The following is a 24513-nucleotide window of genomic DNA, read 5'->3' on the forward strand; positions in this document are numbered from 1 at the left end:
GATTGCATCAACCGGTAAGAACTTCCCGTTTTACGGAAAAGCTCAGTCGAAGACAACTTCGAGAATTCGATACAAACGAGACTTCGAATCAAGAATCTCGGTTTAAAAGAGGCGATCCTAAGGTGCTTATTAAAAATGTCCTCGAGCAATTCAGTTCGCAGATAGGAAGTTGGTACTTCGGTATAAACCCAAAACAATAAACTGACCTATAACGACTTGTCAATGCGGCTGTACTGGATTTTAAAACTATTCTCACCAAACGCCAGCATACAATGAGTCTGTCTTTTGGTCGAGGGTCGAGGGTTCCAAGTCGAGGGCGAGAGTTCCAAGTCGAGGGTCCCGATTTTTCTTTTTTTTTTCCAAATTATAAAATATACATAAAATAACTTTAAGGAAAAATTAATAAAAAAAAATATAAATAATAATAATAATAAAAAAACAATTTTAAACGTGGTCATTGTCCCAGAGATTTTTTTTTTTTGGGGGGGGGGGGGGAGGGGCAGTGGGTAAATCGCACGTGGACATCCCCCCAAAAGCTTGATCAGTTTAAATTAATTGCTTAGATTTGCCGCGTAATTACGTTACCACGAATCGCCGAGTGTCGATGAAGCCCATTTGTTTTCTTCTCGGTTACATTTATCAAATTTCGTTTCCCCACGAAAAGTCGAAAAGTCAAGCTTTCCAGTAATGCGCCGATCAAATCGAAACTTTAACATCCCCCCCCCCCCCCCCTCCCGGGCAAACCCCGGGCATTTGACTATTTTCTGTTACCGGGGAGTGGGGAATTTGACGGGCAAGGCCTTCCCGGGGGTGGGAAATGGGTGGGGTGGGGAAAGTTGAACCGGAAGTGTCAGGTTTCAAATCTCTTTTTTGGGGAGCTGCATGCCGAAGACGCTATATTTATATATAGCCCCACAAGCTATAAACATGTGTTTGGACGAGATGGAGGAGATATAGCATTTGTCAAAAATTTGTGATCGATTGGCTTACAAAAAAGGTCTTCAAAAGTGAGAGTGCTTAAATATTAATTATTTTTTATAGATTGTATATTAAACGATGTAGATTTTTTACACAACGAGTCAACCTGCGTCTTTGTCCCGCCTTTGTGTCTACAGAGGTTTTTAGAATAGCCATAAAACAGCAGTGAACAGTGAAAGAAAAATAAATAATTTTTTTTAATTTTATTTATTTACTTTATTTTAAAACAGCAGTGAACTGTGAAAGAAAAAAAACACTGTCGAATGAAAACCGCCGCTTTGGCTTAAAATGCAGAATACCCTGCCACTCGAACAGTCTACGTAGCCGGCTACCTCATTTTAAATATGTTATTATGTATTTTTCGTTAAACAACCTTTGCCGTATTTCGGAGTTAGAGCAGCTTGGCATAATGGGGCTGAGAGGCCTACGCGACTCTCATGCGGCGTGTTTAGCCTAAATAAGAGTTTTGCCCTCACGGGTTATGTCTTCTAAAGAACACCCTTTTCTCTATGAAAAGAGCGATGCTCCCGCTAAAATTTTCTTTTAGCGCTGGATTTTCTTCCTATTAAATGCCATCTATGATTTGGAGGATTTGCGCGATAGACACAGAACAAAACCATATGTTTAACTGTCGCATGTGTTGTAATTGATCTCAAAGGTCAATTTGACCTCTTGTTGTTACGTTTCCGTTAGCGACTGTCGTTGTTATGCCGTTTGTGGCATTTAGTTTAGGCTTGGTATGGCTCATTTCAGTGCGTCTGGTGACAGTATAGCCTTTCTTTTTATCGTTGTCACATAAGGATAGGATTTGAACCGTGTAATAACTATACATTATCTTGCAGCTATTGTCAGATTGCCGGGCCCGGCTATTTGCTTTTGTTGGAAGATGCTGTGCTTCTTATCACGGTTATTTGTCTCTTGATCCGTCCTTAAGCATTGTAGCTTCTTTGAAAGCTATGCAATGCGTTAAATTGAGGGCTAAAGGCCGCTTTTAAAAGTTACGGCTGTGTGTTTTGTTGTCGCTCTGCTAAGCTCTGTAACTGTGAGGTTTGTGTTGCGGGAGCTTAGTATTTTCCTCCTGTGTTTACGTGCTCTGGCCAGGGGCTGCTTCTAGTCCTTCCGCGGTAAGTAAATTCTGTAGCGTTTAAGGCAATGGTCAGGCAAGACCGCGGTTTTGATCCTAATCTTGTGGATCTCATCAGTTGCCGATTCTTCAGAAATGATAGACATGAGTTCTCGGTATCATTTCAACAAACGCGCTCTCTTGTCAATTTGATAAATGTGACCGAGAAGAAAACAAATGGGTTTCATCGACTCTCGGCAATTCGTGGTAACGTAATTACGCGGCAAATCTAAGCAATTAATTTATTCCTGATCAAGTTTTTGGGGGGATGTCCACGTGCAATTTACCCACTGCCCCTCCCTCCCCCCCCCCCCCAAAAAAAAAAAACCTCTCGGACAATGACCACGTTTAAAATTGTTTTTTTTTTTATTTCTTATTTATAATTTTTTTATTAATTTTTCCTTAAAGTTATTTTATATATATTTTATAATTTGGAAAAAAAAAAAACAAAAAACAAAAAAAACAAAACAGAAAATTGGGACCCTCGACTTGGAACCCTCGCCCTCGACTTGGAACCCTCGACCCTCGACCCTCGACCAAAAGACAGACTCGCATACAATTTGTAAACAACCTTTGTACAAACATGTAGCATACAGCTGTTTCGACAAAGGTTGTCCAAAAAAAGCGTAAAAGCCTACGCGACAATGCCGAAACGTAGTCTGGTAAATACCCAATAAATTTCAAAAGCTTCGAATCCATATTGCCCGCCATCTCAAGCCCTCGCTGTACGGTCGAGGCATTATGAATTCTGAGCTTTTAGTGAAATCTATTGGGTATTTCCCAGACTACACTTCAGCATTGTCGCGTACGCCTTTACGCTTTTTTCTTGGACAAGCTTTGTCGAAACAGCTGTATGTATCCTGCTGAAAGGTAAGTCGGTAATGACATTGTTTTGAGCTTTATGAAGTCTTCCAGGCTTCAGCTTCTTGGTTCGCTATTTAGAGGTCAACTTCGCAAAGGAATATTTGCGGTCTACCCGGAAACATCTTGCCCGCCCTTGGCGTGTGTTGAGATTGATAGTGTTCCACCCTTAAGTCTGAGATTAGGCGATGACTCATTAGGCCTGTAGAGGACCGACAGAAGATGACACGCCCGTTGTTTGGACTCCGTTTTTAGCACATCTTCTGAATTTGGATACGCCTGCCAAGGCCATGCACTTAATGCTCACATATATGTAACTTGTTACAACAAAACAGAAAAGCTACGGTTTTTTTTTTCCAAACAAATTAAACCCAAAGTACAAACCCAAATGTTCACAGTAAAAGTGAACATTTATGCGCAGGGCTCTGTAATTTCCACTGTTCGTGTACCAGAAGATTTCGCTCAGTTGTGACTTGAATATACGTTTCGCAGGATGTTTAAGGCAGTGTGTCGAATGTGCCTCATCTTCCAACAGTAAATCAAAGGATTCAGAGATGAATTAAGAAATAGCAGCGTCAACATGTAAAGCTGTATGACAATATTAACAGGTTTAGAGGTGATCGCGATAGTCCTTAAGATAGACATGTTTGGCAAATAACAAACCACAAACACGAGACATACATAAATTGCTGCCATGGCAAATTTTCGCGGCCTTTCAACATTTGCCATTTGACCATTCTGTGCTACTTGTTGTACAGTGAGTTCCATTTCTTGAATTTGGTTTATTTGGCCTCGTGCTGCAGAATAAGTCTTGAAGCTCATGAGTGTTACAATAAATGCACAAACAAAAAGAAGAATGCCAAACACGACGTAAATGATATTGACCGGGATCCACAACCGGATTAACGAAAGAATTGTGATGAACACCCATATGGACATCACCACAGAAACAACGCGCTTGTGAGTCACAAGTTCCCTGTATCTGAGACAAAGTCCAATGGCCAAAAATCTGTCTGTAATTAAAATCACCACAAGGAAACACGAAGAAAGTGAAAACAAGTTTCCCGAGATGTTTGTTGCATCATACGTTTGACTGTTGTCAGTTTCTTTTAACTCCATGATACGAACTGCAACGAACAGTGGTTGAGCCGTTAAACCAACACCAAGATCAGAAACAGCCAGACTTAGAAGCAGTGCTTTTAAAGGTTTTGACAACGACAAAGTTTTTCTGATGGCGTGAATTGTTACAATGTTCAACATGATGGCGGTATATGATAGGAAAACGTTAAAGACGCAGTTAACGACGTACCACGAATAGAATTCTTGGGCAGGTTTCATTTTAAAAACTTATGATGCAATCCCATAAAGCACTCTTCAGGCAATTTTTGCGAAGTAACAGTTTAACTCACATCTACGATTGGAAATAAAATTTAGCTGTTTTTGAAGGTTGTAGATATTCAAAGCTGGGGATCACGTCATGCTGATTTCTCTGGACTTTTCACTTGCAGCAGAACACAGAACGGAAAAATGCACCGTACACTCGGCCACACTCTTTAAGTGCGAGGTAAACGTGTCGCTGGATGAAATACTCTTATATCGAAGGAACGCAGATTGTTAAACCATGATCTATGCAAATTAACTCAAACTGAAACATGACATGAACTGCAACGTACAGTGGTTGAACCGTTAAACCAACACCAAGATAATAATAATAATAATAATAATAATAATAATAATAATAATAATAATAATAATAATAATAATAATAATAATAATAATAAAACTTATATAGCGCCGATATCAATAAGACTATTTTCATCAGCGCTTAAAAACGTAAAACTAGAAACTATATAAAATTATAAAAAAGCTTTCTGAAATAAAAATGTCTTAAGTGTCTGTTTAAAAGATGCTACAGACGGGCTACTCCTGATCGCATAGGGCAGTAAATTCCATAGTTTAGGAGCAGCCACAGCAAAAGATCGATCTCCTAACGTTGTTAAGGTCTTGAATTTCACAGTGTTAAGTAGCAGTCCATCACAGTCGGAGCGTAACTTGTATTTACATGGTTCTTTAAGATTAATAAGTTCCTTTAGATAAAAAGGCGCTAAGCCATTGATAGCCTTATACGTCAACAATAATATCTTAAAGTCAATTCGAAATTTAATCGGCAGCCAGTGCAGATTAAACAGCAGTGGACTTACATGGCAGTATTTAGATTCCTGGAAAATTAACCTAGCAGCAGCATTTTGGACTCTGCAGCTTATGAAGCTGATAGGTTGGCAGGCCATAGAGCAGGCTGTTGCAATAGTCCACGCGACTAGAGACAAATGCGTGAATGAGCGTCTCAGTGGACCGCCTTGAAAGATATTTCCTAATTCTTCTTATATTAAGAAGAAAACAGATCAGATCAGAAACAGCCAGACTTAGAAGCAGCGTTTTTAAAGGTTTTGACGACGGGAAGGTTCAACGTGATGGCGGTATAGGATACGAAAGCGTTAAAGACGCAGGTTACGACGTACCTCGAATAGAATTCTTGGGCTGGTTTCATTTTTAAAGTTGTCGTAAATTCTCATAGGCATCAGGGGGTTCTCCACGCAATGTTAAATGCAGATCGTCGATTGCAAATACAATTCAGCTGTTTCTGAGTGACGAAGACAGTCAAAACGGGGAATCGAGTGATGCTGGTTTCTCTGGATCTTTCACTTCTTACAGAATCTAACACAGAACATACAATTGCAGAGTGACACCCTTTAGACCCTTAGTGCGAGGTAAACATGCTGATGGATGAAATGCAGTTATATCGAAAGAGCGCAGATTCTTGAACCGTAATCTAAACAATGTTCACTCAAACTGAAACATCATATTTACCAAGTATTAAGTTAAAGTCTTTGCACTTGGGCTTCAAGTAGTTGATTGAATTGGAACCATTATCAAACAACTTTTGGGTGCATACGAACAAGAATTTGCAATGATTTCTTGGGTGTATTTGAAGCGGTGTCTGTGTGTTAAGAAGAGATGGTTGCAGGTGTTTCGGATCAGGACATAAAGGAACATTTAAGTTCCTCCAGGAGGAAGTGCGAAATTTTGTTATCAAACAACATGTCTCAATGTTTGCATCTTTCAACCATCGTGACATCGAATAACAGATCAAAGAGGTAAACTGAGGAAAATGATGACAAATCAGCTGCTGCGTAACATGTACCTGTCCAAGGCTTTTTCTTAAATAAAAATGAAATGTCACTGAAGTCTCTTTGTAGGAAACTGGGAAGTTTGTCATTATAAAACAGCAATGTGACTGACAGCTTTTTTTTTTTTGTTCGTGCATCTTTCATTCGTTGCAGGAAATGTTTGTTTTAGCCCTGCAACTGAAGGTAGCGTGAGATTAATTCGAACAAGTGAATAGCTTTGGCAGAAAATGACTTCGAAGAACTGAAGACTAGGGGAGAAACACAAACCATTTTTGAATGTTTTATTTTAGTTGCATGACAAAATTTTGTCTAACATTGCATTTACGAAGTGTTTATATGCTAAAGAAATATCAACTTAAGACTTTATGGCTGGGCACACTACAGTTATTTCCGACTGAAGAGCGCTGTTGGTCCACCCATGCTGAATACAGCTATTGGAGAATTAGTGAAACATCGTACTTTACGAAGTTTGTCGATGTCTCTACACTTGCAGCTCGAGTAACTGAAACAAAGATTACTTTGAATCAGAAACCCATAAGGTGTTTGAAACGGCGTCACAACAATGAGGCGATTTGATTGGTTTATTAATTTGTTACTCATTCAGTCCAAATATGGTACATAAACTATTGAATATTCGCACGCTTTTGGATAAAGAAAAGATATGGGAATTACATGTTTAAACCGTTGTACATTTCTGTTTGAGTCTAATAGAAAAAAACCTGATTTTGTTTTTCAAATATCATCAAGATCGAGATGGTTACAACTGTTGTCTTCAAGATCATTTGAATTCTCTTCCTTTAAATGGGGATGAAATGTCGGGAACCCAAAATCGTATTAAATTCTAGCCAGTTAGGAACTGGAGAATTTTCAGTCATTGAAAACACCGTCGTTATTAGTTTAATAAGTCTATTTTTGTGTGCATCTTTCATTTAGTTTTATAAGCCCTATTCCATCGGGGGGCCACTTGGTCATATCATTCAAATGTATTTAAATATTTGACTGTAAAGATCTTGATTTATGTATATTTATTTTTCTTTTTATTGAGAGAGTTTTCGCATAAGGCTAACCTCTAAACTCTCTTTTCTAGAAGTACTTTTTTTCTTTTTATTTGTATATATAGTCTGCTTCTGGAATAAATAAAGTATGTAAAGTATGTATATATAAAAGCTACTTTGGTCCAGTTGACATGATATAGAAGAACAGATCAAGGAAGTTAACGTAACTGCAGAATGGTCTTGTTTCATATAACTGGAAGTGTTTATTTCTAAGCGGTTTGTCTTTTTAAAATTCTAAAAGCAAGAACTGGTGTGTAATTATTTCATTACATTTAGCGCGAATTGCACTTTGTAAGTGGAATCAATCACCTTCGCCGTTATCGCAGGGCTCGACTTCCGTTTCAGCGTGAATGTTTTCACCTCAGGCTTTCTTTTCCCAACTAAATAAGTTGGGTACATTAATAAATGTGATGGTCTCTTATTGACTCTTTCCTGCAATAGATATATAATTATCTGCAGTATATATATAAGAATTTTCAGTGTGTTTCACGCCATGGAATCAAATCACCTCCCAAATGAAAGGAGCTTGTCCGCTACATAGTTTTCGATACAGAAACCACGGACAAAATGTATTTAAATCATATTTATTTATTTCAGTTCATATCAACATACAGGAGCATCCAGTTTAGCATAGCTAGTTTAATTGGAGGCCTGTCACAACAAAAATATAACAAAATTCATTATATGGCTGGCTCCGTGAGCCGGCAAGATGAGTCAAATCCTGCGCTGTGATTGGCTACCCGAGCGGGCAAGATGGAGCTATTTTGCCGGCTCGGGATTACCCGTTGCCCGTCCGCTTGGCATCGAAAGTTTAATCCCGACCAAAAATGCTACGGTTCCTTCGATTTTCTCGTTGTTCTGGGGGAAAATGCTCACTAAAATGTTCGGTAAACTCTCAACATTTACCTAAAGGAAAGGAAAGAGATTGAATGGAATCATCCCGGTGTAGTGCTGAATGAGTTGAATCGGTGAGTAATAATAGATTGATTTTGTAAAACTTATTGTCTCAAAGTCAAGTACTAAATTGATTAGTTCTCTATGTTTGCAATGACTGTATTTAAATTATAGCGTAGTGAAAGTTGCGTTAAGTGTTTAGAGCAGTTCAGAAAAGTGTTTTTCTCAAGTTCGCCGCAGAAGTTGGGGGGGGACAGGGGGGTCAGAACCTCCCGCCTCCCGCCCTTTTTCGCGTTTCTCCCGTCCCCGAGTAAATAAGAAGGATTCAAAACCCGTATTAGTCATAAAGCTGTACCAGGACGTACCATTCGTAGGCCTTTCATTATTCATTTTTTTTTAATATATATATTTTGATTAACGTTAACATTATCGATAGGTTAATTTTTGACTAACATGTTCGTCTTGTTTGACGGTTTAACCATTCTTTCAGTGACAACAGTCTTGTCCATCGTGCAGTGTTGCATTTCTTAATCATTCATTTGTTGGGATCATGTAATTCAAATAGGGAAGAAAGACATGGCGAGCTGGCAGCCAAAAGCCCCAGTTAGAAGGTTCGGTATGTCTGCCTAATTCTCGGCGCCTTATTGGGGATCCATCACGTTTACTTGATACACTAATTCAGCGGTTATCTTGATATCTTTCTTGATATCCTTAGTCCCTAAAACTGCGTGAAAAAAATGCTTTTAGTGTGGGAAAAGGTAAAATGAAATTTTAGGACCTGCTTTCAATCCAAGGTTTAAATCTCTGGGTTACTGGTGGTGAATTCTAAGCTCGTTGCTACTGCTCTGAGGAAAGAATTAGTGAATTAAATGCAAAATGCGTGCGAAATTAAGCCGGACAAACTGTTCATCAAAACGAAGTCTTCATCAATGTTCCGGGGATGCTGCACTGATCTCCTCCTACTCCTAATCCTACTCCTCTTTTCTATGAAGTCGTTCCTGATTGCTTCACATGCTGTTTAGCTGCCTATTGTAATAGGAATCGATTTTGCCTTGTCCACAAAGAAAAACGGGGTCGTGAGACGAACCACTCCGCACTCTCGACGTGCTCATTGAAACAGCATTTCGTTCGCAAATTCCCATACACCTTACAGCAAAATCTTAATTACTACGGTCCGATTGACGGTCATTGGGAGCTAACTCCCAAGAAGGTCGCCCATGCCCCAGATTTCTAACTACCGTACTAAAAAATACTAAGAACTAAAATGGTCTTTGACGAACTTGAATTTTTTTATATCTCTGATACTAAATTTACAAGACGCGTACTTGCTCACCTTGCTCACTTCTTTTGAGACTTCTAACAACTTGCGCGGCACTCACACATGTGTACACATGCCACGCTTGACATTTCATGAGCTATGACGTAACACCATGAAAGGGTTAACAATTTAACCGGAAGTAACCCTGTTTATCGCCTGAGCACGAATTTTCGGGTGCTCGGAAATAAAATATTGTGTAAAGCCTCAGAGGACGTTAAATGGAAGACAAATAACATTGTAAAACATTGTTGAGTTCTTTTTTTGATAGTATTCTAACGCATTAATAAGTAAAGAAATTCACCGTTTTGTATTGCTCTCCCGCTTCCCGTCCTCTTAGAACTCCCTTTCTACCGCCCTTTTCTCTCCCGTCTCCCGTACCCCTCCCGCCCCCTATTCTCCCGGGCTCCCGCCCCCCTGTCCCCCTCCACGCAGAAGCTCACGTTTTTAATCTAGCCGCGTCTTGCTTGTTGTAAACAACAAAATCTCATCAAAATTTTGCCCAGTTTTCTGATTTACCCGCTCTATTTTTTGACTTATCTTTACATATAATTTCAAAATGTATTGTTTCATTCAAGAATTATTTATTGGAGGCCGAAAACTGCGTTTAAATGTTAATTATTTACGCCACCGATCGCGATCGGCTGAAAATGGCGAGTTTGCCGTATTCTATTAAAATCTTCCCGCACTTGCGCGGAAAATCTAAATTTTTCGTACTCAATAATTATATACTCCCTTTAAGCCATTATAAAGTTAGAACCTTAAAATAATTTAAGATTTCTTGATTTTCATGATTACATGCTATAAATCCAAAAATGCGCTGAAAATAAATCTTATACCGGCCAGCTATGAAGAATTTCTTTACGAGCAGAACAAAAACATGTTGTGTTTTGTTTTGTTGTAGTAGTTTTAACTCGAAGATAAAGCCATATCAAGCGGCTCTGATGCTTCTGAGAACAATTACTTTGTACTCCGTCTATCTTTTTGTCTGCCAGAAAGCTAAAATTTCTCGAGGTAGTTCAGTGCAAGCTCGGGTTCTCTGAGGTGGTTTTCTTCTCTCTTCATGAGGAGTCGAGATCTCTGTTTAACGATTGCAAGAACCGATCTAAGGAAATACATGTACTGTTAGTAATTTCAAAGCCCTGGAATACAGGACAATCCAAAAGTCTAGCGAAAATATATTAAACGTTTTTCCTGAATTGTAATTTGCCAGTTCATGAAAAGAGAGGTAAGCAGCAAAAGTTTTTGCACTAACCATTACAATATTATTGTTAACAGCAAACTTGGTTGCCTTTTTGTGTTCAGTATAAAACAGCGTTATTAATAGTTTGGTGTTCTTGCGACGTCGTTACTTTTTGAAAGCCGCTCAGCCATTTTTCTCCCCCACGCACGAAAACTACGTATATCGCAGGATATCTGTTATGTGCGGACGACGTATATTGAGTTCACCATGACCATATTTGGGCAGAGTCACAATGTGTTGAATAATAATCTTTCTTAGTACTGTCTACCACTTTTTAAAAGTTCTTACAGCAAGAACTGCTATGAAAATTATTTTCGAAAGTATTGCTACTTGTGGAGTGTAATCACTTACTTGCGCCATTATCGCAGGGCTCGGATCACGTTCAAGCCTGAATTTCTTCAGGCTTTCTTTTTGCAACTACTTAGATTGCTGAAACTGTAATAAATTAAACGTTTAAATCCATCGAAAAGCGTAATCGTAATTACTTCCTTGTTACTGGAAGGAAATTTGTGCTTCAAAATCGGTTGGGTTGAACAATAAATAAACAGTCACCGCGACACACAGCAGTAAACACCTAACCCTAACATGCCATGGGCTGATATTTGTGGGCCGAGGCAGGGGTGGGGGACTTTCGAGAGGGTTTTAGATTCTGAACTCTTAGGGTGGATTTAGTTCGGAATTTTACGATATTTTTATAATCAGACTGATTACCAGAGACCTCGTAGACATCTCTTTTTTACCGCGGCACAATACCTTGGTATATGCCATGACCATTTGAAGCAAAAAATCTTTTTATTTCATAAATTTTGATATATTTGTGCAATGATGCATGCTAAATCGCGCGCGCTCTGACAAACTGCCGTCTATTGATCGATAGACAGCACCTGTGTAGCCAATCAGATTGCACGTTACGCGATAGTCGGTCACTGAGGTATGCTAAAAAGGGTTGGCTTTTCAACTTTGAAGCCATTATACACGAAATTATTTTAAATTATGCATGTATGATTAATTAAAGTGTCCCCAATTGGAAGGCCACCTGATCAAACACACAGAAACATTTTTTAAAAAAGACATATTCACACATCACCAACCTGTCCCCCTTTTTAAATGTACAGATTGCATAACTGATAATAATAATAATAATAATAATAATAATAATAATAATAATAATAATAATAATAATAATAATAATAATAATCGAATATTTATACAGGATAACCCTTCAGTATAGAATACTGTTATCAACGGGGTCCTGTTGACCAGGAATTAAAACTTACAAATAAGAAGAACTACAGTAAAAATTTACAGATAAAAATCGTCCAAGGCTTTCCTGAATAAAAATCTAGAATTAATGTTTCTCAGACTTAAAGGCAAAGAATTAAATATCGAGGCACCTAAAAAATAAAAACTACGGCGTGCAAAATCGAGTTTGACCTTGGGCAGTTTTGCTGCTTTCCCATTGTTTCTAGTATTTAAAGCGTTATGATTCACTCGTTGAAAATAATTCTTAAAAGGAGAGCATACAGTTCCATTAAGGCAGTCAAATACAAGACAGCATGCTTTCTTTTGTAAAAAGCTATCAATTGTTAAAAACCGAAGATCACAGTTCTGCGGACTGCATTTCGGGGAAATGATTTCGAAGCTTCATTTCTCAATGGAGCGGATCATGCGTTTACGCATCAACGGAGAAGAAGTTCTCGTACGGAAAACTAAGCGAATACAACTTTGAGAAGCCTACGTAAAAGGATTTCGAATCAAGACTCATTCTCGGTTAGAAAAGCGCTCGTTAAAAATATCCTCAAGAAATTTAGTTCACAAATAGGAAATGGGGACTTAATTCGGACTAAGTCATTGAAATGAGCTCTAATGGTTTGTCATAACTCACAACGTGGCTGTACTGAATCTTAAAACTGTTCTCAATGAATGGTCAGCATATAACTAATAATCAACTTTTCTTCAAATACGAAGCGAATGTATCCTGCTGAAAGGATAAATCGTTGTTAAATTTTTTGTTGAAGTTTTGTTGAAAGAGTAAACACGCGGCTAACAAGAATGTCCTTAAAATAAACTAGCCATGCAATATAGTAGTCCATGGGCCAGAAAATGAAACCCTCCCCCCATCTCGGGATTTTTGCAGACATGTATCATTTTAAACCCCTACCCAAGGGTATTCCAAAAATCGATGTTTGCACTTGATCGATTGGTGGGTGTGGCCGTACGGCGCCATTCTTTATTTTAATCAAAGTGCCACAGGTTACCCAACCCGAAATTTTACAAACAATCTTCTTAAAAGCTATTATCCATGGAATTAACACACAAAACTATGCATACTTACTCTTCTCCATCCCCTCTGTTAGATGATACCTCAACTTTTACTTTTAAGCTTCAAAGTTGACTACTGCGCATGTCACAAAGTTCATTCAGCCTGTGCAAGGGGTATATGTGAAGTGATGTATAGAATTACTCATGTTTCGTTGCTGTAAATAAAACAGTGAAGTTACGCACCTTTACTAGATTTAATAGATTGCAACCTCTTCAGATTCACTGAAAGCAATCAGTATGAGTTGCTTGTCTCACGATGTACTCACTGGCTGTGGTCCGCAACGTATTGACTTCTTACTGCTAGTCTTCATCAGGTGATTGTGTCGACAGGTTACGCGTCACCATCGTCAGCAGACCATTGTGCTAAAAGTAGTAAAAGTGATTAATGTTCGTCACCCAGTTTCTCCATGGTAAATTTAAGAACAGATTCGCGCTTTCAAATACAGCATCAGACATGTTGTCGTTATCGAGACTGCTGTCATGTTGATCTTCGGGCGTGACCAAGGGGCTGGCTATTACATCTGCCAGTTCTTGAGGCATCAGATTGCCGGCAGTTCAGAAGATTTCAAGCTGTCCGTTATTGTCAATGGTCCAGCAGTGCCCATCAGGTCCGGCCGGGGGGATACTTGGTGTTGGGTCGTCTGCTTTTCTTTCATATAAGAGTTTGATAGTTAGCTCTTCGGATATGCTAGGCTCTCGCGACAAGGTGGAGGAAGACTTATATCCACCCCGTCGTAGCTTGTCAGCACCATTCCTGGCTTCGTACTGAACCTCTCAATAAACTTCTCATGTCTACGTAGCTGATGTCAGCCGACTTGCTGCCATACATTAGGCACATAAACTTCTCCAGATCTTCAAAAACGCTGTTTTCTACGTCAACGGATGTTCCCAAAGCATGGAATGTGGGAAGAAACTCGGGTTCCTTTTTAAGGAGTTTCAGGGGCGTCACTTTCCCATTTCGTGCGGACGTGCTGATAGTATCGCAACCAGTAAATGCGTGCAGGGCTGCGAGGGCAAGATTGACATCAACTCCGAGATCTCTTGCAACTGCATGGATATTCAAGAGACATCGCTTGTTTACTTCGTTGCACAAAAACCTCTTCCAGTCACGAGGAACTTTGGTAGACGGTCCTTTCACTAGGTGTGCCTTAGCAGAACCTCTTCGAGATCGTTTTACTCCTTTAATTGAACAGGGATGATAGGAGTCCGTGACAAAGTCAACACGCTGTGCCCGTGGGAGTTGATCAAAAACACATTCAGCTAGCTCTCCAAATGTGCTTGGAAGAGAAGTCATTGCCTGCTGAGCCGCATTCCCGTCTATGATGTAGCAATCAAATGCCACGGTGAGTCCCTGTACCAAGTGCAATTTCTCTTCTAGGGAATGCATCAACTTCGACTTGTCAGTATTTATCAAAGCACCATCTGCAGTAGCCAGTGCCTAAGGGACCTGGCCTAACGGATAACTCAGCACGTTTTCCAACCTAACTTGATGCTCTAGCGCCAGTATCAACAGTTGCCCAAAGACGTTTCTCTCTGTTGTTATTTCTATGTTTCTTCTTTCCTGTCCGCAGACCATTGATGATTTTGCTTGGGTAGCAAACGTTTTGAGATTCTGTTTCTTTACTGGAGAGTGAAAAGTGGTCTTCTTCTCTACTAGTCTTTTCTGGACAAACTCCCGATAGGCCCTCTTTTCGATGTCATCAGCCATCAGTATGTCACGTTCGACATCTTGGAGCACAGGAGCGCCGAATGGAAGACAGTATAGCGCATCTTTGTCTTCGATGCTGAATGGATTAGTGAAATTACTAATGGCCTGTAAAACACTGCATGTGTCTTGATCGGTTTTCACAATTTGCGATCCTCTCACCTCCTGGTGCGATGTAGCCTCCTGGCTGTCCATACTTGCAATCTCTTTGGCCGCTTGCAGCTAGCTCGCTCTTGTGTGCGGTGTACGACGCCATCTGTAGTACGCCGAATGATTCCTGCCAAAACCAACAATGCCGCCGTGAGATTTGGCATGGCGGTTGATCGTTTGCTCGATGGTGATGTCAACATCGTTCCTGGATGATGGTACATTGGATCTGTTGACACTGAAGCCATCGCGTTTCAACAATTCCTCCGCTCCGGGATGTGAATTTTCCAGGTTTAACATAATTACCTGGTAGAGTGTGGAGTACCTTGCATAGTTGGGATGATCGAAGCTGAAGAACAAGCTGCACATCTTCTGGAGGCTTGCAAGATGAAGCATTAGATTGTTCTGTTTAGTAATAAAAAATTATATAATGGTAATAACGCCTTGAAGTTTGTTAGAAACGTCATACGTCATGTCGGTTGTGCGTACTCGATAGTTTTTTTTCTGACATTCAAATGATCTCGAGAAACACATTTTCCAAAAAAAAAATCATATGCATTTCAAGACGTTGAAAAGGACTGATTTATCGACTGAAGTGAGATTATTTGCTGTAATATCTAATTGTTATATAGATGTGATATATTTAATCAATCACAAAATATCTCAGCAAACGAGAGAAAGCAACGTCAGAGAACAAAAACTTACCTGTCCGCTTTTCCTTAATGGCTGATTAGAAATCCGAGTGCTAAAAGGATTATTGGATGGCCGAAAACTCGGCAATGCATCTTGGGAAGCCGCATGAAAAGTACTTGAGGAGGGTTTTTGTTAGAGCAGGGACACAGGGACCATTACTTGCCTATTTTATGCTTCATCCTGGTTATTTTTACATTGTATATAAAACGTTTAGAGCAAATCAACCATGTGGCCCCTGCTAAGTTATATTTGGCCCCTCCTAATCAAGTACTTAACAAAATCCCTGCTGGGCGAGGTGTTTTTTGTGCCAGATCTCCCCCAAATCCCTCACAAACCTTGAACAACGGTAGTTTTGTTTAAATTTATTGGCATTCCCTAGAAAGCGTAGTAATCATCTCGGGTGCATATTTAAGAAACCAATAGCCACGAACTATCGTGGAAAGCAGTTGCGGTGCTTAATAATGCCGCTTTGTTTATGAAATTCCCACATCTAATAAATTTGAGTGATTATGCAGAGTTTCTCTGCGACACGATCGTATACATAATCTTCTACAGTATAGGCATAAGCTGGATGAACTTTGTGACATGCGCAGTAGTCAACTTTGAAGCTTAAAAGTAAAAGTTGAGGTATCATCTAACAGAGGGGATGGAGATGAGTAAGTATGCGTAGTTTTGTGTGTTAACTCCACGGATAATAGCTTTTAAGAAGATTGTTTGTAAAATTTCGGGTTGGGTAACCTGTGGCACTTTGATTAAAATAAAGAATGGCGCCGTACGGCCACACCCACCAATCGATCGAGTGCAAACATCGATTTTTGGAATACCCTTGGGTAGAGGTTTAAAATGATACATGCCTGCAAAAATCCCGAGATGGGGGGAGGGTTTCACTTTCTGGCCCATGGACTATAGGTTCCGTGAGATGATTGCTTATACATTGTAGACGATTATTTACATATTTTGTTAATACACTGGAAGGAATTTTGTGCTTCAAAATGGAATGGGTTTACAGTCAATCTACATCACGCGTGACCAGTATCTTTGAAATTTGAACGGAGTTCTGAAATTTAAGTGTCAATTTTGAACATCGCTGGGGAGATTTTAGAAATCGACTAGAAATTTCCCCAATCTATTGACCGTATACAGGCATGAAGTTTTCTTTACATTTTAACAAACTTAACTGTAAGCCGAAGTTAAATAAGCTTAACAATTGTTTCTGGAAAGATTTCCAGAGAAATCTCCAAGATTTAATTCAAATGCCGAACATTACCAAGAGGAATACGAAGTTTCATTTCATTCTCGTAATTACTGGTCATGAGTGACGTAGACGGACTGTAATGATAAAGAAATAGCCATCTTCAAACATTAAGTTAACAGCTTAAAACAGCTTACCCTAACACGAAATAGGCTTATATTTGTGGGCCGTCTTGGGGTAGTGGTGGTACTTTTGGAAAGGTTTTAGCTTTTGAGTTTTTGGGTGTGCTTTTATTCAGAATTTTGAGATATATAATTGTGAATCAGACTAATTACCAGGGATCCCATAGGCTTTGTTTAAGTTGACCGTACACAGTTTGCTCGACCTTTACAGATTCTGTTAGTGATGCTACTAAGCGCGCGCTAGGGTTGTGGTAAGCAAATACTATTTTATACCAAATGGATTCCAAAGGTGAGTTTTGCTCTTAAAATAAGTCAGTTTATCGTTTGTGAATCCTTCTTTATTTATCACCGAACAAAGAAAGTGAGTTCACGAAGAGCTAGGCCTTTTTGCTCGCTTTTCATCTTAGCTGAGGAAACTAATTAAAACCCACGCGTGCGCATTTCAACAAAACATTGTGACTGGTTGTTTTAATGGAAATAAACTGATTTCTAAGAAACGTAGTTCTCTAAAAGCGTAACTTGCCTACAAACAAACACCAAAATCTAAAACAGGATATCTTCAAAAAACATTAAAGTTCAAAACTAACATTAACAGAAGATCTCTTTGTTAAAATGACATGGAAGCAGCGTCACTATGTCAGTATTTTGTGAGTTTTTCTGGATACAAAAAATGGAAAAAATCTAACGAGTGCATTATCAAAAATTAAGGAAAACCATTATTTGTGGACGGTAAATAGCTTGCTCCGTTGCCATGGCATCGACACCTTGCTCAACTAAAAGTATCAAAATTTGTTTCTTCTTAGTTAATCTTGCACCATGCTAATTTGGGTACTCAGAAGAAGGTAGTTTTTAAATAATATTTACTACCATCTGTATACTGAAAAACTGTGTTCAGCCACCTTAACCGTAACACAATACCGGCCTCAGCATACATCACGTTTTGATGGCCAAGCATTGCATCATACGGCGATTACGGATCGTTCCAAGTTTAATCGAGTCGAAAGTAGCCTTTACAGCACCGTAGACAAAATAAGGCTTCCCTAATATGTTTTTCAAACGAAATAATGTGCTTCAGCTCTTTTTATCGACATACGAACTCATTTAGAATTATATAGAAGCAAACTTTCTACCCAGTTACTAGGGTACTACAGGCATCCTTTAAATTTAACACTAACAAAGTTATTTATTGCTCAAGCGATTGACCAAACCGACCGAAAATTTACATATACACACTTGCCCACCTTCCACCCTCTTAAAACTACAAATGATTTTACTAAGGGAGAAAATGTTCGCGTCCTTCTTAGGTATGAAATTCATCTACAAGTTTTGTATTTCTAGACAAGGCGCACTTTAAACGGCGCACTTTTCAACTCTGAAACTATAAGGAAGACAAACGAATTTGAAATTGGAGAGACATAACTTATTGCAGTGTCTCCAATTGGAAGGCTACCAAATAAAACACGACCAAACATTTACATATCTACACTTCTCCACCTGCCCCCGTTGTTTTCTTTTTTTTTTTTTTTTTTTTAACCCTACAAATGATTGTATAAACGGAGAAGAAGTTCCCGTCCTAATGAATAACTGACTCGAAGACATCTTCGAGAATTCGATATAAACGAGACTTGGAATAAAAAGTCCCAGTTTAAAAGAGGCGATGCTAAAATTCTTACTAAAAATGTCCTCAAGAAATTAAGTTTGCAAATAGGAAGCTGGGACTTCCATCTAAACCAAAACAATGAAATGAGCTATGATGTTTTTTCATAACAACAACAAGGGAAGTGCAACAAGGGAGTGCTGAATCTTAAAACCATTGTCACTAAATACCAGTATATTATTTGTAATCAGCATTTCTACAAATACGAAGTATACATATCCTGCCGAAAGGATAAGTTGCTTCTGAATAAAATTTTTTTCCCTAATGAAAGTTTTTTGTGAAGTCTTGCTGTCTTCATCTTCTGGGTTCACTATTTAGAGGTCAACTTCGCAAAGGAATATTTGCGGTCTACTGACAATATCTTGCTCGCCCTTCGCGTGCGTTGAGAGTGATAGTGTTCCACCCTTAAGTTAGCGATGACGTTGGTTGTAACTGATAAAGCCTGTGGTTTTTGGCCTCAATTCTAGTGACTCAATTGTTGCAACCTCTTGCCAATGTGGATATGCCTGCCAAGGCGTATACACTGGGTTACATATAGTAAGTTAAGTTAGGCCTGTAGAGGACCAACAGAAGATGACACGCTCGTTGTTGTTTGGCCTCAATACTAGCTAGTGACTCCGTTTTTGCAACATCTTCCCAATGTGGATACGCCTGTCAAGGCCATGCACTGGGCTATATATATGAACTTTAGTTAAAACATGGCAGCAAAATGTATTTTCTTTTTTAAACAAAGCAAAGCCAAAACAGCAAACTAAGGAACGAACATTTATCCAAAGTGCTCTGTAAGTCCACTGTTCATGTACCAAGATTTCGCTCAGTTGTGACTTGAACATGCATTTCGTAGAATGTTCATGACAGTATGTCCAATGTGTCTCATCTTCCAGCAGTAAATCAAAGGATTCAAAGAAGAATTAAGAAACACCAGCGTCAACGTGTAAAGCTGTATGACAAAGTTAACAGGTTAAGAGGTGATTGCGATAGTCCATAAGATACACATGTTTGGCAAATAGCAAACCACAAACACGAGAGATACATAAATTGCTGCTATGGCAAATTTTAAGGCAAAGTTTGGACGTCGACCTTCAAAATTAAATGAGCCGTAATGGTTTGTCATAACCTCCAACAAGGGAGTACTGAATCTTAAAACTATTGTCAATAATAAACATTTCTATCAACACGAACCAAGTTTATCCCGCTGAAAGAATAAATTAATCGATGATAATATTTTTTTCTGAATTTTTATATGAAGCCTTACAGTCTTAGTTCATCTTCTAGGTTTATTATTTGGAGATCAACTTCGCAAAGGAATGTTTGCGGTCTACTGGAAATAATTTGCCCGCTCTTCGCGTGTGTCGAGATTAATAGTGCTCCGCCTCAGTTTAAGTTAGCGATGACGTCGGCTATTGCTGATTTGGCCTGTAGAGGACCAACAGAAGATGACACGCCCATTCCCAATGTAGAATGTAGATAGCAAGTTAAAACAAAGCAACAAAACGTAAGCAAAGTCAAGCCAAAAGAGCAAAATGAAAAACGAACATTTATCCAAAGTGCTCTGTAAGTCCACTGTTCATGTACCAGAAGATTTCGTTCAGTTGTGACTTGAATATACGTTTCGTAGGATGTTCATGACAGTGTGTCGAATGTGTCTCATCTTCCAGCAGTAAATCAAAGGATTCAGAGGTGAATTAAGAAACACCAGCGTCAAAGTGTAAAGATGAATGACGGTATTTACAGGTTCAGAGGTGATTGCAATAGTCCATAAAATACACATGTTTGGCAAATAACAAAGCATAAACACGAGACATAGATAAATTGCTGCCTTTGCAAATTTTCGCAGTCTTTCAACATTTGCCATTTCACCATTCTGTGCTACTTGTTGTACAGTGAGTTCCATTACTTGAATTTGGATTATTTGGCCTCGTGCTGTGGAATAAGTCTTGAAGCTCAAGACTGTTACAGTTAATGCGGAAACAAACTCAAGAATGCCAAACAGTACGTAAATGATATTCCTTGGGATCCATAACCGGATTAAAGAAAGAATTCCGCTGAACACCCTTATGGAGATCACCACAGCAACAACGCGCTTGTGAGTCACATTTTCCTGATATCTGAGATAAAGGCGAGAAGCCAAGAATCTGTCTACAATTAAAACCACCACAAGGAAACACGAAGAAAATAAAAACAAGTTTCCCGAGACAAGGAGTGCGGTGTAGGTTGCATCATACGTTTGACTGTTGTCAGTTTCTTTCAACTCCATGATACGAACTGCAACGAACAGTGGTTGAGCCGTTAAACCAACGCCAAGATCAGAGACAGCCAGACTGAGAAGCAATGTTTTTAAAGACTTTGACAACGACAAAGTTTTTCTGATGGCTTGAATTGTTACGATGTTCAACATGATGGCGGTATAGGATAGGAAAACGTTAAAGACGCAGTTAACGACGTACCACGAATAGAATTCTTGGGCAGATTTCATTTTAAAAGCACTCTTCAGGCAATTGGTGCGAAGTAACAGCTTAACTCACATCTACGGTTGGAAATAAAATTCAGCTGTTTTTAAAGGTTGTAGATATTCAAAGCTGGGAATCACGTGATGCTGATTTCTCTGGACTTTTCACCTCTAGCATTGACACAGCACGGACAAACACACAATACACTCTCCACGCTCTTAAGTGGGAGGTAAACGTGCTGCTGGATAAAATACTCATATCAACGGAGCGCAGATTGTTTAACCATGATCTATGCAAAATTAACTCAAACTGAAACATCATATTTACCAAGTAGTTAATATCTTTGTCCTTTGGGCTTCAACTAGTGGATTAAATCCATAACTTTAGTTTGTTGTTGTATCATATAACAAACTTTTGAAGCTGTACGAATAGGAAATTGCAATGGTGTCTTGGTCTTTGCCTGTATTTGAAGCAGAGACCGTGCGTCAAAAGCAAATGGCTGGTGATGTTTCGGATCAGGATCTCAAGGAGTTTTTAAGTTGATCCAGTAGGAAGTTGTAAATTTTGTTATCTAACACCACGGACTTTATTACTGTGTGCATGTTTCATTTTTTGTGCAAAATAGCTTAATTAACCATCGTTTCTTAAATAGGAGTGACATAAAAGAACAGATCAAAGCGGTAAACTTATGAAATTGATCTCAAACAGGCTGCTACGTAAAACGCACTTGTCCACGGTATTTTCTTACATTCAAATGAAATGTCAGTAGAAAAAAGAAATAGAGCTGAGATCGCGCTGTATATTAATATGTTCTAAGTTAGATTATTTTCCTTGTTTTGTTCCAGTTGCATCCCAGCAACTGAATTGTACAATTCTTACTCCGAGATCAGAAACAGCCAGAATGTTGTGCAATACCTTAAAAAGGTTTCAGCAACAGCAAATATTGACGCAAATGCATTGTTTTTTGTTGATGGCGCAAATTTTACCGTGTTGATCATCTCGGATGGCGATGCAAGAGAGAAAGCGATGAAGACGAAATAAAATACAACCAAATAGCATTTCATTACTAGAATAAAAAAATTCTGCATATAGAATCCTGAATGTAGGACACCACATAGTACTCTCCGATCATTTTTTCGTTCAAACAATCGATCGATCAATCAGTAATGCACCCTCACAGCGTGCGAATACTTATTTTTTGCTGAGTATCATATTTGGGAAAACCCGCCATTTTAAACAAAGGTGGAAACTACGTCACAATAGTGAAGCGATTTGATTGGTTCATTAATTTGTTACTTATCGTCCAAATTTGATACATACATGAGTTACACGATTGAACCTTTGTAGGTTTCTGTTTGAATATAATACAACAAAAATGGACAGTTATTTTCCAATCCTTTCAATGAGCATGGATGGTTGCAGGTGACTAGGATAACATCAACAAGGAAACGTTTAGCTCTTACTTGAAGTTCTCTTCCTATAATAAAGATGAAATGTCACCCCGAAAAGGTATTAAATTTTGGCCAGTTTGGAACTGGAGAATTTTGTCTTTGAAGACACCGACCTAATTAGTTTAATTAATCTGTTTTTGTGTGCATCTTTGATATATTTTGGTAAATGTTTTTTAATTAGCGGGCCCCTTGTTATGTCACTCATATCAAAAACTCCTTTGGTCCAATATGACAACGAATAACAGATCAAGGAAGTTTAGTTAACGTGACTGTAAAATGTTTTTTCTTCATATAACAAGAATTTTACAATAACTGTCCAAATTCCCGCACGCTGATTGGCTCGTAGCTATTGCCTATAAGAGTACAGACAATAAAAATGACGTCAGATGTAACGCGCGCGCTTCCTTAGCGAAAAAATAGCCAATTCCGCTCGTACTTTTTCCATGTTATTGTAAAAAACAAATCGACGGCAGTTTTCTATGATCTATACTCTTATAGACCATAAAATGACGCCATAAAATGTCCAAAACTGGGCAGTGAAACCACTCGCCTGCGGCTCGTTGTTCCACTTGAGTTTTAAACATTTTTTGACGTTATTTTATGGTCTATAAGAGTATAGATCATAGAAAACTGCCATCGATTCGTTAAGTGTTTATTGCTCAGTGCTTGCTACCACATGAATTACTGCGATGGTGTCATTAACCCCTTCATCTGCAGTTGATATATATGAAATTTTGGTATATTTCACGACATGGAATGAAAATCAGCTCCTAAATGAAAGAAGCTTGTCCGCTAGATAGTTTGCCGGCTTTAGAAACCGTGGGAAAAATTTATTCAAATTTATATACATTCGTGTAATATATATTTCACCAATTTACTCGGGTAGGATTGATAAAATTAGAGGTTGGATCGCCCAATACCGCTCTCCTCTTGATGACGGTTTTGATAATTTTGTGACAGATTTTTTTGACATCTTTCGGACAACTTTACGATGACTTCAGTGTCGAATGACTTCAATATGCGAATGAAATTCAAGATCTCCGAGGTGGAGCCTTCAGTATTAACGCGTAACTTGAATTTCCTTTTCCATAATAAAGCTGACATGTGATGACCCAAACAAACATTGAAATTCGTCGAGCTAACAGCCCGATATTTCAGTTTATTAAGGCACCAACGCAACGAGAGTGGAATGTTATTGTGTGCTGCTTCCAATTATTTTTGGCCAATATGTTTTTGTTTCACGACTATTTCAGGAGATAATCAAGTGATTCATGGACAAAATGAATAAAAACAGTTCAAGCAAGTAAACTAGCTACTTTTTGTCATTTATGTGAAAAAAGGATTTCTGGCAAATTTTGAGTTTTTTTTTTTTTTTTTTTGGTGATGAATAAATGCAGAAACTCTTGTGCAATTGTTTTTTTAAGAGCTGCTCTTTGTAAGAGGAATAAAAAATCAGCTGCTAATTGAGAGGAACTTTCTTTGTTGTAGACGGCTGTGCAATGTTTGTTCACCAATTAGCTCGGTTTGCGTCCATGAAATTACAGTGCTGCGCGCCGTACTGCTATCACGTTTGATGAATTTTTTGATCAGTTTGTGACAGATTTTTGTCATCTTTTTGACAACTGTGTGATGGCTTCAGTGCCACTGACCAATAAAATTCAAGATCTGTTGGAGGAAGAGCCTTCAGTGTAAACTTGAATTTCCTCTTTCATAATAAAGATACCATGTGATTAGCCTGTGAACGCAGACGTATTTCTGGCTGTCGCTTCTCTCCACCAAGCGAATATTGTAGGTCGTCCAATTAAGAAGCGGACATTTTTTTAAGCACGTGAAATATTGCTGTGTACTGCTTTCATTTATCTTGGCAAATGTTTTTTTTTATTATTATTGTTTTTTTTTTACACGATCATTTCGGGAGGTGGATGGTGAAATGAAGTTCGAGTCTAAGTGGCCCACACGGCCGGAGAAGCATGAAGCAACTAGGAGCCCCCCTCCCTCATCCCTAAACAAAAAGTGCTTGTCAAGTAGTGATTATATCAATTTTTTAATGAAGACAC

Source organism: Pavona decussata, unplaced genomic scaffold (assembly GCF_977016875.1).
Source record: "Pavona decussata unplaced genomic scaffold, jaPavDecu1.1 SCAFFOLD_112, whole genome shotgun sequence".
NCBI classification, from domain to species: Eukaryota; Metazoa; Cnidaria; class Anthozoa; order Scleractinia; family Agariciidae; genus Pavona; species Pavona decussata.